The sequence below is a fragment of the Amblyomma americanum genome, chromosome 2 (assembly GCF_052857255.1).
Source record: "Amblyomma americanum isolate KBUSLIRL-KWMA chromosome 2, ASM5285725v1, whole genome shotgun sequence".
NCBI lineage: Eukaryota > Metazoa > Arthropoda > Arachnida > Ixodida > Ixodidae > Amblyomma > Amblyomma americanum.
Window position 1 is genome coordinate 40,019,414 of NC_135498.1, and position 15,712 is coordinate 40,035,125.

At 48.2% G+C, this 15,712-nt stretch overlaps 1 protein-coding gene across 2 annotated transcripts in view; it reads right to left on the reverse strand.

Moving 5' to 3' along the window:
- LOC144121061 (uncharacterized) overlaps positions 1–15,712 on the reverse strand; it is a 209,986-nt gene that overhangs the window by 101,981 nt on the left and 92,293 nt on the right. For both annotated transcript variants that reach the window (XM_077653993.1, XM_077653992.1), the window contains exon 2: positions 6,984–7,056. The gene's annotated coding sequence lies outside the window, so the exon portion shown is untranslated. The remainder of the gene's footprint in view (positions 1–6,983; positions 7,057–15,712) is intronic.

Here is a 15,712-nt window from a genome sequence, read left to right on the forward strand (position 1 = left end):
GAGGATAGAAAAGGGGAAAAGGAGAAAAGGCTAGAGGGGGGGGGGGGGGGGGGGGGGGGGTGGGAGGGCTTATTTTTTACTTTTACTTTCTATTCTTCAGCAACGCTTAAGCTCCTCCCATCTCCTTCGAATCTCCCCTTCGCGATGTGTGTTCTTCCAAGACACGCCTGAGCCGCGGCGTAAACAGGAAACGCGAGTGCATAAATCAAACTCCGCGCGTGAGGAGGCAGCTCTGACCCGGGAGGGGACCACCACAACATACTCCGTCTCGCCCAAAAACCGTGCAGCATTATGGGAGGCCTCACCGTCTTGGGAGTGCGCTGTGGATGTCTGTGGGATGTTTGTAGGAGCTGCGCGGTTTCTGGGGAGGCCGCATTCATGGAGCGGTTTGTATATGCGAGAGCGAACGAAAATGGGACTCCATGAACAAGGAATCTCGAGAAATGCAACGGCAAGCAGCGCGGCTGTCCCGTGTGTTTACAGAGAGCCCGTCACTGATGCATGTGTTAAGGCTGGGAAATGCGTGATGTGTGAGTTGTAGGGCATGTGTGCGTAAACATGTGCATTGGGTCGGACACCGCATATGCAACTCATTGTAGTATGACCTCATTATCTTACATCTTCACTCGCTCCTTTTTTTATCGTTATTCTTTCCCTTCCTCTAGTGTGACGTAGTAGACTGGAGACACAATCTCCATAGACGTAGATCTCACCAGCCTTCCTGACTTCAAATTTTTCGTCCCCCCCCCCCCCCATCCCAAACGTCCTCTTCTCTCTTTTCTTACACTAGAACAGCCCGTGATTGGCTGGTGACAGCGGTGGCTGGCCAGTCACAATGCGCAACGTCACAACGCCCAAGCCGTGGGCAAATCGCGAAGCGTCCTAGCGTGAATTAGGCAGCCGTGATTGGCTAAACCCCCTCTCTACGTTTTCCACAGTACTGCACGGTTCTAGCGAGGACGGAGTATATATAGTGGAAACAAGGGCGTAATTTTTCCCACACGCTTGCTGTTCGCCAGCGGTTCCTGTTTTTCGGGCGCCCAGACGACGACCATGTTTGTGGACGCGGGTTCCGTCAACTTCTCTGGCAACAGATTAGATTATGCGAGCTCGCTACACGAATGGCCCTGCGCTGCCAAGAATAAGAAATCGCTCCGTAAACAAGCCATGCAACAGGCGCCCATAGGAGCGAAAACACGAATTCGACCCTCGAGATGTGGGCGCTAAGGGTTCCTTCTGGTTGTATCCCACTCCTCCTGACCTTCTTAAGCATGGATTTATAGCTTACACAGAGAATCAACAAGGCCTCTTCAAAGCCTTTGCAAGGTCCTACCGTTATCGATTCGTTGAACAAATCAAGTCGTGCACTTTCAAAGTTATTTTAAATTAATCAAACATGATTTCAAGTTTCGAATAATTGACACGAAGCTCCAATAAAGCTGAACGTGGTTTTCTTCCACCATTATCTCAAAAACTTGGTCCACTCCGGCGCCGCACAGCGCGTTGCCGCAATCGGTCTGTGCAGGATAGAGGAATCAGCGCCCCGACGTGGTGCATTTGTGTGGCGGTGGTCATAATGCTACCACGTTGCATCGAAAATTGAGCCTGTAAACCTGGCAAGACGGGTGTTGGTTTAGCAAATCCTTCTTTGACTCCCGATCTGGGAATCCATGACTCATTCGTAGCTGCCTCTTCCTCCCCCCCCCCCCCCCCCCCCCCCCCGCCACCTAATCCACGGATATGTGGCGCTGGGAACTCCGACTACTGATCCGGAGTTCTCGGGTTCGAACCCGACCGCGGCGGCTGCGTTTTTATGCAGGCAAAACGCTAAGGCGCCCGTGTGCTGTGCGATGTCAGTGCGCGTTAAAGATCCCCAGGTGGTCGAAATTATTCCGGAGCCCTCCACTACGGCACCTCTAATTCTTCCTTTCTTCTTTCATTCCGTCCTTTATCCCTTCCCTTACGGCGCAGTTCAAATGTCCGCCGATATATGAGAAAGATAGTGCGCCATTTCCTTTCCCCAAAAAGCCTATTATTATTATTATTATTATTATTATTATTATTATTATTATTATTATTATTATTATTATTATTATTATTATTATTATTATCATCATCATCATCATCATCATCATCCGGTGTTGTCACCAGTAACAAACGCGAATTTTTTCAGTGTTGTGTACAGCTTAGTGAATATTATTGTTGAGTCTTTTAATTGACAGCTACAGTTAAAACTCCATAAGCTATAGTACAGCTCCTCCGCTAGTGCTAAGCGGTGTCGCACGATTAGTCGTTTTGGGCGAATATTAGCGCGAGCACCCAGTATATTCATAAAAATATCTGACTCGAATTTGACTCGGTCCGACCACTATTCGATTCGTATTCGGGCGGGTCACCACTGTTCGATTTGTATTGTTTTATCTACACTGCCCGTATTCTATTCGGTTTAGAAGAAGTGATATTAGCATACCCTTTGGACTCAAGGGTCATTGTATAAAACGAAGAAAACCTTGCGTTGCCTTTGGGCCAGCCGTGAGTCGAACCGTTAAGAGAAAAAAGTTAATAACAAGAAATGGAAACGAGGATTGCGAAACTACAGTCTGTTATGACTTGTGTCTAGAATAGGAATGAGACGACTTGGAAACAAAGCAGGAGCTACTCAAATAAAGTTAAACTGCACGTAATGTTTAAACAATGCTAATTGCTTACACAAAAACTGTCCTCGATAGTTTAATTACAGTGCAATCTTTGCGCAGAAAGATAGATAAGATTACATTACTATCTCCACGTTCAAACCGGAGCGGCGATAGTCGTGACATAAGCGGTAATTTATTTTTTTTTTTTGCTGGCTCAATTTGTGCTTGTATCTCTCTCCGACTGAATATCGTAACCTACTGTTGCCATAATACACTTCTGTGGTATCCAAAATTTGTACACGTGTTACACACGCGCCCAAGGTTGTCTCACTTCCCAGATGTCAGACAGCCTCTGAACCTTTCTGCTCATAGGGTCCTGCCGCAACGCTCCGTTGTCCTCGCAGTACGGTGCCAATTTCTGAAAATCTCTTTATTTTACGTGCGCTACGCGATGCATGACGACCTTTTGAAGCCGTCATTCGGTCGCTAGTAATTAGGTATCGCGAGCTCAATTACTGAGCCCGCAATCCCAGGCGTGATCTCTGACCTGGACAGTTCCATTAAGCATGAGGCAGGCTGAAAGCACCATTATGTAGGGGTATTTTATTTGGTTCATAAGAGCACCAGTGCGGAGGAAGGCTGGATCGAAATTCATCCGAGCTATTACACGGCCTCCCAAGCGCGATGTGCAACCGCGACTCAAGTCTTGCTTGGCTGCTGCAGTGTCCCCTCGTGCTGAAAGCGCTCTCACTCCCCGAGTTGCGGGCTATTTGCGCACAAAGGGACCGACAGTAGTTGAGAAATCACCGAAGCACCGGTGGCGGCTTCGCGTCGGCGCGGTACGCGAAGTCAGAGTGCGCAGGCAGAGTGCGCGCGTAAAGCCAGTTATTTTCGAGGCAGCAGAGAGCGTCAGCTTGCGTTGACACGCGCTTTCACAACGTGCATGCAAACACACACACACACACACACACACACACACACACACACACACACACACACACACACACACACACACACACACACACACACACACACACACACACACACACACACACACACACACACACACACACACACACACACACACACACACACACACACACACACACACACACACACACACACACACACACACACACACTCTCTCTCTCTCTCTCTCTGATGCAGATTGCTGGTCAGTGGCCAAAGTCAAAAGATGAAAAGACGTTTCGGGAGCACTACGGCTCCCTTGTTCACTATCAGCAAACTGCATCAACATGATTCCTGACCAGACGGTATGCCGTCAAACCCTCGACTACACACACTCTCTCTCTCTCTCTCACACACACACACTCTCTCTCTCTCTCTCTCTCACACACACACACACACACACACTCTCTCTCTCTCTCTCTCTCTCTCTCACACACACACACACTCTCTCTCTCTCTCTCTCTCTCACACACACACACACACACACACACACACACTCTCTCTCTCACTCTCTCTCTCTCTCTCTCTCTCTCTCTCTCTCATTTTCAGCCATCCTCAAGATCAAGTTAAAGGAAACTAACTCTCCCCTGGTGTCCAAAGGGTTCGCGTGTGGGCGCGTGCAGTACAAGAGCGACCGCGGAAGTTCTCAATAGCCGCGGTTTCTTAACCCAGAGCGTCACCGAAGGCTGTCCCCGTTTTCAAGACTGCGCGAGTCAGGCGGAACCTTTCACGTTTGGTGCTGACGTCACTGGCGAAACCACCAGGAGTTGAAGCGCATGTTTTTGGTCCCGCAGCTATGTCTAGGTGGCGCTGCCTGAACTTCCAAATAGCCCTCAGACTTATGGTAGGGTAAACGGCGCCTTCTCTCCCTCTTTCTCGACAAGCTGCGCGCTCATCGGTTTCGACTCGAAGAGTTAAAAACGAGAGCGATACAGGCACTGCGGTAAACGTGAGTGCTAGTTCACTGCTCAGCAAATAGTTCCTGAAACGACGAATACGGACAAGCGTGGTTTGCGTTTTGTCTAGCCAACTTTCTGTCTTTTACCACGTATGTTTTTCTTGTTCTTCCAGGCACTGTCAGTTGAAACGAAACATCTGAGGTTGGCTACAAAGGCTTAAAGATCGCAGGTATCCTGGCTGAAATAAAATTATTTGATTTGATTTTTGAGAGTTTAACGTACCAAAGCGACTCAGGCTATGAGGGACGCCGTAGTGGAGGGCTCCGGAAATTTCGATCACCTGGGGTTCTTCAACGTGCAGTGACAATACACAGTACACGGCTGACATAAAATGGGGGAAGTGAAGTTGGGCTATTGATGTAATGGGTAGGATAGATACCGTATTTGCACACATAATGGACGCACTCGTTTATTGAACGCGCCCCCTGCTTTGGTTCTCTAAATGTACAATTGTTCTGATTTTTTTTTACTTCGTGTGATAAACGCACTATCCAGATTTTTAGAGCTTTTTTTTAGGCAAAAAGTTATTTCGTTTTGCGATTAAATGTGGATCGATGGTACGCTACGGTATCGTGCTGGTAACGTTGTGGTAACATAGTAAATTCCAATGGAAGAGCAAAGTAACCGGGCCCGGTAGAGAGTAGTGTTGGAAGATGATATTGCGAAATTTGCTGGGATGAAGAAGCCGTAGCTGCTGGCGCGGAGTCGGGGTGACACCAAGTTAAAGGGAGTACCCGTTGTTAAGTTGTCAACGTAACAAAAGTGCTCCAGCTTGAACTGCTCATGATGATAGCGTGCATTCACCCGTCATTAACATTCATATGTCATTTTGATAAACGCCAGCTCTCCAGCGCTGCGTAAACATGCGCGTCATTTCCATCTCCACAATTCACAGAGTTCAGGAGTTGACTCGCCCATGCTCTCATTGTTCCTGTGGGTCCAGAGTTAAAGACTGCATCTGGCTGTGCATCAGGTAGGCGCGATTTGTCGAGTGGTGACGTCATTCAGAATTGAAGAGTCCAAGTGCAGATGCTAGCCGTCCGTCAAAGGAAAAAGCGACAGGCCTAAGGCAGTTCCATCAGCGGGGCAGAGAAACACTGGTGTGCGATGTGACCATATAGAATGCCACGAATTCCAGCAAGACTGCGTTGTTGCAACACGCGTGTGTTGAACCCGAGGAATGGAATGCGCTCGCAGTCAGCGTTGACAGACAGTATGACAGGTATGCGGCTTTGCGGTCGCTAGCGTCTGGTCAAGCCCATTCTGGAGGCACTTTAGCTGAACGCCACAAGATGGCGCCATTGCGAGAGCATCGCCCGCTCCGCGTCTGTGTGTTACAAATCCCGACACGTGGCCTCGCTTGCAGGGGTCAAGTAGGAACTGTCGCGCAGCGCTTAAATCGCTTTTTCTTGTACGCTTTGTAACTCTGCTTGGAGGCCGTGTGCGCTGGTAAGGAATGGTCGTTCCTTTCCACGCTGTTCGCTTAGGTTATAACCTTTACCTGGCGCTTTTTACCTCGAACCGGACTTTGCAGGTCGCCAGGCAGAGCTCCCAAAATTTCACGCTGATGCGAAACTTCTTCCAGACGTTGGTAACATGAAAACGATTTCACGTTGGTTTTAAATTGACGTGGATATAGTAAATGATATTCGCCACCGCACTGACGGCTTCTTGAAGAGGCGGAGGCCCGCAGCAAGTGTTTGTCGAAGCGTCGTTCAAAGCTCCTTTCACTCGCTCTTTCAAACACAATGACTAAATCAGCAAGTCGATTGATCGATTGATTTATTTATTGATTGATTGATTGATTCAGCTTGTTCACTTCATTAGATGGCCTATATTTGCAGTCGTTAGTGCGCGCACTTTGGTGTTCGTGTCAGCATTTTCGAATGAATATCTTTTATAGAACTACTCCTAAATATTGTGGCATAAGTGCCCTGTGTATGAATACCTACTGAGTGGTGGAAGATTTCACAAAGGAAGAAACAACACGAAAAACAGGCAAGGAAACAAGAGGTAAGAAATAGGAACGAAGCAGCTGGAACAAAAGCACCGAGTGGCTGAATAGAAAACGATCAGTAGCACAACGGAACAAAATATATCGATAATGCCTGGAAATGAAACTCGTCACACAGTGCAAATGTCACCGGACATTGTTAGAAAATTTCAAGAGACGCGAGAATCGATCCCGAGGCTAAATATACTTCGGCGCAATAGGGGCGGGATAATTTATCTTTGGCCAAGATCTAGACGCTATAAACTGCTATGATTGCAGAGTAGTGGATTATGACCGCTCATAGCAACGCGACTCGTTCTTGTGCGCATTTTTCGTTGCGAGCGCTCCGTGCTGATCGATAGTTCTAAATATTGCCGTATTGTTTGCGTCTAAGGAGACCAGTGCAGAACAAAGAGCGTGCCTTACCTCTTTCAAGGGCGCAGCCACAGTCACGGGAATGCAGGTACGAGCGAAATGCGAGGCCGTGAAGGGAGCTTTCCTGCAAGCCCAAAATCAATCAATCAATCAATCAATCAATCAATCAATCAATCAATCAATCAATCAATCAATCTTTATTTTCATTCTGTCAGTGATACAGAAAGAAGGACTGTGACAAAAAGCTGTTTTTCAGAACAGCTTGACTAGGCCACAGCCCCATGGAAAAATTTCGGAGCGTTAACAGCACTACCGTAAAATAAATCAAAAATTGAAACTTAACAGACTATAGGGCACACACTAAGTAAAGGAAATGCTAAGGTAATACAGAAGGCAGTTTTTACAATCGTCAAAAATGAATACAAAACAGTTTCTTAGAAAAATGAACATCTGAAATGCTATCAAATTACAAAATGTGTAGAATAAATACACTGAATGTACAGGAAAATACAATATATAAATCAGTTTGTTACAGATAATCACATACAACCAGATGAAACAATTCAATACGGTTATGGATTTGATAAACGAGACAAAGTTTGCAGTATAAACAGTGTTAAGTAGTGGAAATATCAGAGCTATACATCACTGTGTATAGCTTGCGGATATCCTGATATGAACAATCAAATAAGTCAAAATTGTTAAGGTCATAGTGATTGAGGAGGGACGGAAGAGTGTAAGACAAGCGCTCTTTTCCGGAGTTTAATCGTACTGTGTCTACTTCCCACTTTTTCTCCATGACGCGTGGGTTAATAGCGATGCAGTGGTTAATAGCAAATATGAAACGCAGAATGCAAAGCCACTGATTTGAATGAATGAATGAATGAATGAATGAATGAATGAATGAATGAATGAATGAATGAATTAGCCTTGAAAGTGGAGCATGTTTTTAAGATGTCCAATTTATACTTAAATGTATTGCAAGGTGGTTAAATTTTAATTTCTTACAAGCCCGGCAGCCAGAGACAAAAATTACATCTGATCGCATAACTGAATGTATAGATTTGTAAGCACATGAACAGTTATTTGAGGTCGTCGACAGAGAGTGATAGAGAGGCACTTTGCACTTCAGCTGGAGATGTTAGCCTGCCTTTTCTCCTGGCTTGTTATTCCAAGTGATAACTATGGAAGATGATACAGACACACACAAATATTTTCACGGGCTGTACACGGGCACAGAGTACTCTTGTACCCATAAGAAAAATTGGCAGTGCCTTCGCCTCATGTAAAGCACACTTGACGTTGCCCAAAAGTCCAAGAGCGATTTGAACATCCACGCTTGAGTCTCTGCGCATTCGCAGTGATATCATGAAACACCTCAGTGATGGCGCACACTGACAGCACATGGAGGTTCGTTCGTGTATTATTTGCGTGCCGGGTACAACCTAATGCTCAGCTAGTCACTATTATTAAAAACCGGTTAGCGTAAGCTAAGTTGAATTTAATACATCTTAGGCGAGCACGACCACGTTTGTCAAGGCAATACAGCATGCGGAAGTCACAGTTCGGACCATAGCGGCCAAGAGGCCCGTATAGTAGTTGCTGGGTATAAATAACATGATCCAGGGCACGCTGTGAACTTTACACTCTAGTAAAAGTATGTCTTGCCCCGTCGTTTTTACGTAGAAATGGTTTGGTTTATGAAGGTCTAATGTCCCAAAGCGACTCAGGCTATGAGTGAGGTGCTCCGGAAATTTCGACCACCTGGGGTTCTTTAACGAGCAGAGACATCGCACAGTACACGGGCCTCTAGAATTTCTCCTGCATTGAAATTCGCTTACGTAGAAATGGGAACGGGGATAAGTTTAGTGTATTAAGTGTGCGTCGTTTTAGCAACAGCGCAAGCGTCGACATTACGTACTGTTCTGCACTGAGCAGCCACCAGAACACAACGGTGAGGCGCAACCTATGGAACTCCTCGGTATCTGCGTCCTCCCGCTATTCTTCGCAACCATTGATTTGCGAACAAGTTTATTGCATTATTATTGCTTTTATTAATATTATTAGTAGTGATAGTGGCAGTAGTAGTAGTAGTGGTACTGATGGTAGTAGTAAATAGTAGTAGGAGAACGAAGCTGGCGGTTACAGTTTGGTTTCTTCAATTTTTTTCACTTCGGCGAACGCCCCGAAATGTGCTCAGGTCCCTGGCATCACCCGCCGCGGTGGCTCAGTGGTTAGGGCGCTCGACTACTGATCCGGAGTTCCCGGGTTCGAACCCGACCGCGGCGGCTGCGTTTTTATGGAGGAAAAACGCTAAGGCGCCCGTGTGCTGTGCGATGTCAGTGCACGTTAATTGGATTGTAAAACATTTATTGCCTCGAGAGCAGGTTGCAGGAGACACATACTAGATGGCCGCTAGCCCATGGCTGGCGGCGACCTCATTGGCCCACTCGATTGCCCGTACTTGAATTTTAGGGTCCGAGCTGACCAGCACGGCTTCCCACCGCTAGGGCGAAGGGAGTGGTATCAACTCCGCCGGAGGCGGATCATTTGCGCATTTCCACATCATGTGGTCGTATGTGGCCTTTTCACCCCATTTATGGCAGTTTGGGTCGTACTGGCCAGGGTACATGAGGGCAAGCACTGCCGGATTCAGAAGGGTGCGTGTTTGCAGTCGGCGCCAGGTAACTTCCTGGGCTTTTGTTAACGATTTGTGGGGAGGGGGATATGCGCGCCTCTACAGCCTAAAGTGATGGGTGATGTAATGAAATGAGATCAACCCGTCCCTCGTGAAATTCGGGTCGGAGGGCGCGCTCACTGCCCGGTCGACTAAACCTCGGCCTTGCGCATGAGCCGCCTCGTTCCATGGATTAGACGAGTGGGCAGGGACCCAGATCAATTCAGCTTCTCTAATCGGAAGGGGGGTGTTTTGAAGGATGCGGAGTGAGATAGATGTGATACGGCCCCTCGCAAAATTGCGAATGGCTGTTTTGGAGTCGCTGAATATAATACCAGCACGCGTGTTCGCAATAGCTAAGGCTATTGCCGCTTCTTCCGCCGTCTCAGAGGAGGTGGTTTCTATCGACGCGGCCGCCAACGGGGCGCCGTTCCCGCTCACCGCGACAAGTGCAAACGCTTTTCTCTGGGTTTGCCGGTATTCAGTTGCGTCCTCGTACGCCACATTGTCGTTCCGGCCGTATTTGGCGTGTAGGGCGCTAGCCCTCGCTGTGCGTCGGCCTTCGTGGTGCGTGGGGTGCATGTTCTTGGGTACGGGTTTAACCAAAAGAGCTTTCCTGATGTGCGTGGGTAATTGCGTTTCCGAGTCCCTTTCTGGAAGCTGTTCGCACATCTTTAGTCTGTATGGGATGGCCCTTCCCGCGCTCGTACGAGTGAGTCGTCCGAGCTGGGAAACGAGGTGGGCATCGCACAGCTCCGAGAGTGTGTTTTGTACCCCAAGGGCCAGCAACCTTTCCGTGGACGTACTGTGCGGGAGCCCAAGGGCCGCATTGTAGGCCTGCCGGATTGCAGCGTCGACCTTGTTCCTTTCCGCGAGCTGCAGTTGCAGGTAAGGGAGGGAGTAGACGATCCTGCTCAGCACGAAAGCCTGCACAAGTCGACATAGATCTTTCTCTTTCATGCATCGTCTTTTATTGGAGATCCGTCTGATTAGCCGCACAGTCTGATTGACCGTGGTCGTGAGCCTGCTGATTGTTTCGGTGTTTTTGCGATTGCTCTTTATGTGCATGCCCAGTATGCGTATGGTTTGGACCTTCTTGACCGGAAGTTTTTGCACATATACATTCAGAGGGGTGGGCAGGGTCTGGTTTGCGTTTCTACCGCGTGGCTTGGCCCTAAGAACCAGCAGTTCCGATTTCGAGCGCGAGCATTCAAGGCCCGCTCCCGACGCGTAAGTTTCAATGATGGCAACCGCCTGCTGCAGTGTATCTTCTATTTGGTCGTCATTCTCAGTGGTTATCCACAGGGTGATGTCGTCCGCGTATAAGGTGTGCTGCAGCCCCGGCAAGGCGGCGAGTTTGGGGGGTAGTGTAATGAGTGCAAGGTTAAAGAGGAAAGGCGAGAGTACCGAGCCTTCTGGCGTGCCTCGGCTTCCCAAAGGAATGGGCTCCGATTTGAGGCCACCTAATTCAAGCTCTGCGGTCCGCTCGGATAGGAATGATCGGACGTAATTGAATGTCCGTTCTCCCGGGTCTATTTGAGAGAGGTTCGTGAGCATGGCCGCATGCGAGACGTTGTCGAAGACCTTGTTCAGGTCTAGCCCGAGCACTGCATTCGTCCCGGTCCCGCGTGGAGGATCCAGCACGTCCTTCTTAAGCTGGAGCATCACGTCCTGCGTGGACAGGCTAGCCGTAAAGCCAATCATTGTGGGAGGAAGTAGGTCGCGGTCTTCCGCGTAAATTTGCAATCGGTTAAGGATAACATGCTCCATGAGTTTTCCGATGCAAGACGTGAGGGAGATGGGCCACGGAGAGTTTCTTTCCTGGTTTCGGGATGAAAGTCACCCGTGCATGCCTCCATTCCTGAGGGATCTCGCCTTCTCTCCAGTAGGTGTTCATTAGGTCTGTCAGAGCCGCGACAGACTTGGGGTCTAGGTTTCTGAGCGTCTTGTTCGACACTCCGTCTGATCCCGCCGCGGAGGTGGTACGGAGCTGACCCAGACCAAACCAGACCTCGGCATCTACTACGTCCGCGTCCAGGGTCTCATTGGGGAGGCCCTCGTATGCGGGTAGGGGGTCTGTATGCGACGTGTTCAGGTAGCGTTTTTGCAGTTCGGCGAGTAGCTCTGCGTCTGTACCCTGATACTGGTGAATTAGTCTCGTGAGTTGGTCGCATTGTGTGGATTTTGTGTGTGTTGGGTCGAGCAGGTAGCTGAGAAAGAGCCATATCTTTTTGCATCCCATTTTCCCATTCATATCATCACAAATTTGGCCCCATTGTTTTTCTTGCAGTTCTAGCGTGTATGTTTCGATTTGGCGCTCTATTTGCGCCATACGCTTGCGTAAGTTTCAGTTGTGTCTCTGTTTCTTCCAGCGATTTAGCAGGCTGGCGTGCGCTTCCCACATGTGGAGGAGCTTAGAGCCTGTATTTTGATGCGGCTCCTCAGTGCACGTTAAAGATCCCCAGGTGGTCGAAAGTATTCCGGAGCCCTCCACTACGGCACTTCTTTCTTCCTTTCTGCTTTCACTCCCTCCTTTATTCCTTCCCTTACGGCGCGGTTCAGATGTACGCCGATATGTGAAGCAGATACTACCCCATTTCCTTTCCACAAAAACAAATTATTATTATTATTATTATTATTATTATTATTATTATTATTATTATTATTATTATTATTATTATTATTATTATTATTATTATTATTATTATTCCTGCCATCAGCGGTGCGTGCTTTATGCACTGATCATTTGCCTTCTTTTCTAGTGCACTAGATGGATCACTAGTGAAAAAGCCGACGCTCGTCATGTTGAAGCCTCGAAGCAACTCGGGTAAACACGGAGGAGCGTCGCGCCAGCTGCAGCCATTGGAAGGAAGTTCTGGTCTAGCTCGGATAAGCTCGGAAGAGCGTCGCGCCAGCTGCAGCCAATGGGAGGAAGTTCGTGTCTAGATCGGGTAAGCTCGGAAGAGCGTCGCGCCAGCTGCAGCCAACGTGAGGAAGTTCGTGTCTAGATCAGGTAAGCTCGGAAGAGCGTCGCGCCAGCTGCAGCCAACGTGAGGAAGTTCGTGTCTAGATCGGGTAAGCTCGGAAGAGCGTCGCGCCAGCTGCAGCCAATGGGAGGAAGTTCGTGTCTAGATCGGGTAAGCTCGGAAGAGCGTCGCGCCAGCTGCAGCCAACGTGAGGAAGTTCGTGTCTAGATCGGGTAAGCTCGGAAGAGCGTCGCGCCAGCTGCAGCCAACGTGAGGAAGTTCGTGTCTAGATCGGGTAAGCTCGGAAGAGCGTCGCGCCAGCTGCAGCCAAAGTGAGGAAGTTCGGGTCTAGATCGGGTAAGCTCGGAAGAGCGTCGCGCCAGCTGCAGCCGTGTGGAGAGAGGGTGTGGAGATGAAGAGGGAGAAACGCGATTGCGTGCACATGCAGATGCCAGAAAGAAGAGGCGAAGATTGAAGTCGTCGGAGTACCGTGCAGTGCAGCGAACGGTAAGTCATGGACGAAGCCGCTCCTTCGACTGATTCCGAAGCCGAACGACATGCACGGCGAGCTGAACAGCGAAGCAAAGGAAGAGGGCGCCACTGTGACTCAACCGATCCTGGAGATAAAGCGATGCGGCAAGACGAAGCAGAGAAGACAGCATAACCTTGCTCAACGGGATGCGGAAAGATGAAGATCAAGAAATAAGAGGCGAATGATGAAGGCGCCGGAGAAACGTGCAGTAGAGAAGCGTGTACAAGTGGCTTTAGAGACTGCTTAAAAGAGGGAACGGCGACTCGAATCGCAATATGCAGCTCGGGCGGTTTATCGCAAGATGGAAGCCGAGGAACAACTGCAACGGCATTTGGGTGCAACTCGAATGTTCGAGCTCGTAAAAAGCTAAAGAAAAATAAACAAAGCCAAACGGGGGCAAACCTGCTAGCCCACCTATGTCGCATTTAGTGTAACCGAGTAAATCAGGGGCAGTTTTTTTTTTCTGTTCCCATTCTCTTTGACGACGCTGGTTTTAGCGCTAATAAAAATTAGCGAGCGGAGACCTTGGCCTGTCCACGAAGACAATACGTAGGATAAAAGAAAAAAAAAGTTGGTTAATGATGCAAGCAACAGGAACACTGCACACAATTAAGGAAGAGACGTATGCGGTAAAGACGACCATTATCATATATAGCGTGACTCTTCAGCATAAGAAAAAAAAGTGAGACAAAGCAGTCGTGAATGAGAAAGGAGGGTAAGGAAATGTGAAAAGCCATTCCGGATCAAAATAAGAAGAGGGAACAGCGGAAGGCATTTTTCTGGACGACCCTAATGACCCAGACGACAGTGCGATGAAAATAAATAAGGGTAAAAAGCTCTGAGAGCGTACGAGCAAAACAGGCAGCCGCGCAGAGAAGTCAGTGGTGCAGAAAAAATACGGCAAATTAGACTCCGAGACAGCGAGGGAGCGTGAGCAAAGAACTTGTAAGCTGAAGGGTACGAAGCAAGCAGAGAGCTGTAGAGAAGACCTGCAATGAAAACTTAGCAGACCCCCTCCCCCTCCCCCAGTCTAAGAAAAAAAAAAAACGACGAACGACGAAACAAGAAAGAACTGAAACAGATCGAGAAGAAACTTCCCGTCAGCTTTTTCTTGTCGAACTATAACGCCCTTACTTGAGTCGTTCGCTGATTTGGTCTTCAAGACTATTTATTTCCTATGATAGCAGCTCTTTTCGTCGTCACCATGTTTACTTTTTTTTTTACTTTATCAAACCCAAGCAACCCAATCTTATTAGGCGGCAGTGAGCAGAAAAGGAACTGCGATCAACCCACGGTAATTCTCATTACGTTTTAAAAAAAATGTGTTTGCAATTTCGATGTCTCGACAAATCTGTACGGTAGGGGATCCCGGCGCCAAGCCCGAAGTTAAGAGCCCAGTGTTCGCAGACACAAGTGTAAACTGTTAAACTGTGTCCCGTGTGTTCGAGCCGCATGCCTCTTGGGCTGCTATGTGAAGATGCAGGATCGGTTTTGGCGTACCGCTTAACCGCTGCACCACTGCACGAAGAGTGGTATGAGGCCTCCCAATGAGTTATGAACGTAAATCAGAGAATGACCACTTCCGCGTTAATGGACATTGACCCATTAACGCTGTCGCGTCATGCTCTTAACGCGGAGTTAAAAGAAATATAGACACCTAATTTTATTGCGTGTTTTCTTCTCTCAAATAATGCGTTATACATTATATGACATGGATCACCACGTGGTATTCTCTTACGCTAAATAATTTGTAATTGTGTACCTTCTCTCCTGCTATTTCCCTTTTGGTTTCATCTACTGAACGATGGCTGTGCCGTGTAGTTAGTTGAACTTTGGGTCACGTGAGGCACGGAAAAACTGCAGCATAAGCGCGGGTACGGAGCTTTAACTCACTACAGCGCTTAAACCAGCCTGCTTCAAAGCTAGAATTATAACAAACGGCGTGTAAGCAGTCATGTATATTGCCGTTTTTCCGTGCGACCCGCCGCGGTGGCTCAGTGGTTAGGGCGCTCGACTACTGATCCGGAGTTCCCGGGTTCGAACCCGACCGCGGCGGCTGCGTTTTTATGGAGGAAAAACGCTAAGGCGCCCGTGTGCTGTGCGATGTCAGTGCACGTTAAAGATCCCCAGGTGGTCGAAATTATTCCGGAGCCCTCCACTACGGGACCTCTCCTTCCTTTCTTCTTTCACTCCCTCCCTTATCCCTTCCCTTACGGCGCGGTTCAGGTGTCCAACGATATATGAGACAGATACTGCGCCATTTCCTTTCCCCAAAAACCAATTAAAATAGCAGTATAGAGTAGGATGAGAGGATTTATTTTAATGTATCTGAAAGACTGGCAATAAATATCACCGTTGGCTGAAGTTTCTTTTATTTGTCTGGAAAGCCCACGCAGGCATTGAATTGTTTCGTGAATGATAAAAGTGCAGAGGTGATTAGCCTCAATTATTAGTGAAGGTGTGCTGCCAGAAAATCACCATCTGTAGGTGAATAACCACGACGCGGACCATAAAATGGGCTCCATGTACCCCCTTTGCCAAGACTAGCTGAGCGCAGGTTTTTGCTTCTCAGCTGTATAATTGAGCCTTTACGGCACCCCTAAAG